Genomic DNA, 4,057 nt, shown 5'->3' with positions numbered 1-4,057 from the left:
AAAGCTTTGTTAGGAGTCTCAGCTGTTTCTGGTTCATTTACTTTATCAATAATGTAGATCTTATTCTTAGTAGTTTGACTCTGAGAACTATAGTTCTGATTCTTGAACGGATTACGATTACCCTGCTTCTTCTGTTTTGTGCACTGTCTTGAAAAATGACCTAATTCTCCACAGTTATAACAAGTAACAGTATTCATATCAAATCCTAGTTTTGTATCTTTGGTCAGACTGATCGGTTTTCCAGTTCGCTCTTCGTAATCTCTTGCTCTTCTCACAAGATTTGACATACCCCACATAATATCCATCTTTTCTGCTTCATCTCTATCAAGTTGATGATAATCTTCTGTTGTTAGATGAATGTTACCCATACGACCATCAAGATAACTATCATAAGAATTAACAAGGCTTGATAGTAAAGCTATATCTTCACTAATCTTTTCTTTCCCAACTTTCCTTATGTTTTCAATCTTAAGAGCAGAAAGAACATCAGATGCAGTCGGTGTAGATGACGCTGTAGTATTGGTAGTAGGCTGGGACTGAGTATTAAGAGAACATGGTAAAACTTGTGGTGGATACGAAGGTTGTTGAATAGGTGCACTGCAAACATTCAAACCATACATATTCTGATTGTTCGTAGCAAAAGCTGTTTGAAATGGTGCATGAGCTGACTTAGGCGGTGTGTAACCATTTGGACAATACATTTTCGTGTCTTGAACTTGTTTAGACCTCTTGACTTTGTTTAACAACTCTAATTCTTCTTCCTAAAGTCTTGCAATAAACGAGTTCACTATAGCAGTAGCAAGTTCTCCTCTGGTTTTCATAGTTAATACGATACCATTCCATTCTAAAGGTAATGCTCCAGCTAGACATGTTACTTTGTCTTTCTCTTCAATGGTTATATCATGCTTATGTATTTCAGCTAGCAAATGACGATATCTTTCAACCAATTCTGTAATAGATTCTCCAACTTGCCAGTGAAAACGATCAAACTCAGCTTTCAACTCTAAACCTTTTCTAGTTCTGTAAGATGAATTCCCTTCATTAAAAGTACGAAGTGCTTCCCATATGTTGAATGAGTTATCATGACACAGAAATTGATGGAAAATCAGACCATCAAGAGCACTTATCAAGTTACAGTACATCTTCTTTTCTAAGTTATACTCTTCATGTTCTTCCGAAGGCATATTATGCAACGTAAACAATTCATTTGTAACAGGTGAACGTGGCCATTGAAATTCGGTTTCAATGTACTTCCAAAGCTTCGTGTCCTGACCATCAGACCAAATCTTAAATCTCGACTTCCAAGTGGAATAGTTATCCATATTCATTAACCTCGGAAATTTCGTACCACTTCCGGATTCACTCTCAGCAAGGAGTAATCGTTGAGTCATATTCGTAATACTCTGAACTAACGGTGCAGCTAACGCATAATTGTTTGAATTAAACATCTTGAAAAATATTACCAAAGGTAAACTGTGCGGTTCAGGATATCAACCGTATGCGTGACAATCTCAACCGTACGTGTCACAACTCAAGCATACGTGTCAAAACTCAAACAAAGGACCAATTACTAAGTCTCAGAAGTGCGAGTAAGGATCACCCGTGTGATTACTCGTACGTGTCATTGTCAACCGCTTGATCACTCGTGTGATCAGACTGTAGTCACTTAACCTAACAGGGTTATGCTAAACCGTGCGTGTGAGTTCACGAGTGATGTCAACCGTCTGTTCAACCGCGCGAGTGACAAAATTTTTTGCCCCACTCGTGTGAGGTGCTGTTCACCCTAATTCACTCAAAAACCCTAGAAATTGATGTTAAACCTCAATTTCTTCATCCACAAGCTGGATTAGCACTAAACTAACATAAACACACTCTCTAATCACAATTACACACGTAAAAATGTTTCCTTTTTGATCAAAATCACTCTAAAACTCAAAAACCCAAAATAACAAACTCTTTAATCACCAAAAGTCACTAGATGATGTTGAAATCACAACCAACGCTCTGATACCAATGATGAAACAAGACTAGGAACTTCGAAATCAACAGGTTTAATTCACACAAAGGCGGAATTAGTGAATCAAACCATTCTAGTGAATATTATGCTTTTTGGGATTAATTTAGTCAACCCACAACAATGGATTGTGTGATTAGATTAACACCTAGAGCTATTATTCACCTCTTGAGTGATTTGGGTTGAGAGAATCAGATAAGGCTACCAGATCTGAGTGATGTGTGTGTAATGAGAGGCTTAACCTAAAATGAACAACATAATAGTTATATACCCCTGATGTTGAGTCAACCTTGCGAGTCAGCCGTCACTCGTACGAGTGGGCTGCCTCAACCGTACGGGTGATCACTCATTTGTGTATGTATACTCAGATTAGATTTTTGCCTCAGCTCAGCTCAACCGTGCATATGAGCTTGTCAGCCGTACGAGTGAGACTTCACTCGTACGTCTGACAGAGTCTAATTATGTCAGACATCGTTATCGCGTTCCTGCTGTACCAGTAACCACATATAAACACAGATAAGATAATAACGAGCGATCATGGTAGCCCATAAACTGAAGTACTGTTCACAAACGTAAGCTAGATGTCTAAGGACTTACAGAAAATGCATCAACAACTAATATGTTTTAATATGAAGGATTAGATGTTGCGTAATTGTTTTCGAGTATCGGTATGCCATGGAAATTGGTGGTATGGTGTATGTGATTACATCAAGTGACCAATATAGCATGGTGATGGAAAGATTAAGCATAATCTAGTGGAATGCATTGTCATGAGACTTAAATATTTCAATACTTGTAATAGCCAACCATGGATTATGGTTTAATTCACAATGTGAAATCCTTAAGGCATATTAAAATTGTGTTGAGTTTAATAGTGATCAAGAGTATTATACATCTATAATTTGTTGGTTTCTAACACTTGGTATAGATGGGGTATCTTGGATCAAAAGGTTGATGTTGAGATTATGGATATCATAAACTTGTTGTTAGTACTTCTTGGTTTTAGAAGTGGATTGACTAGAGTATGTTTATAAAACAATCTCACTACCTAATGTAATGGTAATAATTGTGTACACAAGGATAATGAGGATACATTATCAAGGATGTATGAATTATAGGTCTACATTGACTACTTCTGAAAGGTGAACATATGTAAGGACTAATCAATCACTTGATTTGAGTACTCACAAGATTCTTATGGTATAATAAGAACTTGGTAAATCTTTGGTTAAAAGGATTGTAATAGAAAAGAAATTGATTGAAGTCATAATGAATGAGATTAAAGTTCATGGTGATCCCTAGTTATGTGATGTGATGTGATGTGACTAAGGCATGTATTTGAACAAGTGAAAGTCTAGACAGTTATGCCTTAGATGAATTGTGTTTCGTCCGGTTATCACGAATGAAGTGGTGTATTTGAATTTTGTTGGGTCATAACAAAGTTTGACTAACTCACTTGATAAAAGCATTAGCCGGTAGTTCGCACAAGTTGGCCAATGTTGTGGGATTGAAGTCCATTTAGATCTTTCATAGTGGGATACCCAATTCCCTTCTAGTACAATGCTAGGAGCTGAATTCAATGAGGAAAGCCTACTATCTGAAGATTGGAACACATTTAATATATGATCCCAAGTATGTGTTCAGACCCGTGAGATAAAGAAGGTTGAAGTTAAAATACTTCTTAATAGTTTTCTTGAAAAAGTGCATCACGAGAGCAAGATTAAAAGAAACTACCTATGTGAACATGAGGTTAAGCTGCCTCAAGAAAGCTTGGAACTTAGCTTTTGATATGTTAATGAGAGGATTGGGACACATGGATTTTAACGTGTCGGATTAATTGTAGAAAGTATTAAACTGGTGTGTGTATATTATCGACATGTTTTCAAATGAGTTGATGGGTTCAAACTATTAAAGCACCCTGATTTTCGAATTCTTGCATGTGTAATATACTATGTGTAAATTCAATCAATGTGACATTTACACTTATGCATTAGTTTTCTGTTTGTTGGTATTTTAGTAATCAAGGATCATACTAAAATGGGG

This window comes from Rutidosis leptorrhynchoides, chromosome 10 (genome assembly GCF_046630445.1).
Source record: "Rutidosis leptorrhynchoides isolate AG116_Rl617_1_P2 chromosome 10, CSIRO_AGI_Rlap_v1, whole genome shotgun sequence".
In the NCBI taxonomy this organism is placed as follows: Eukaryota; Viridiplantae; Streptophyta; class Magnoliopsida; order Asterales; family Asteraceae; genus Rutidosis; species Rutidosis leptorrhynchoides.
Note: the sequence above shows the minus strand (reverse complement) of the source record.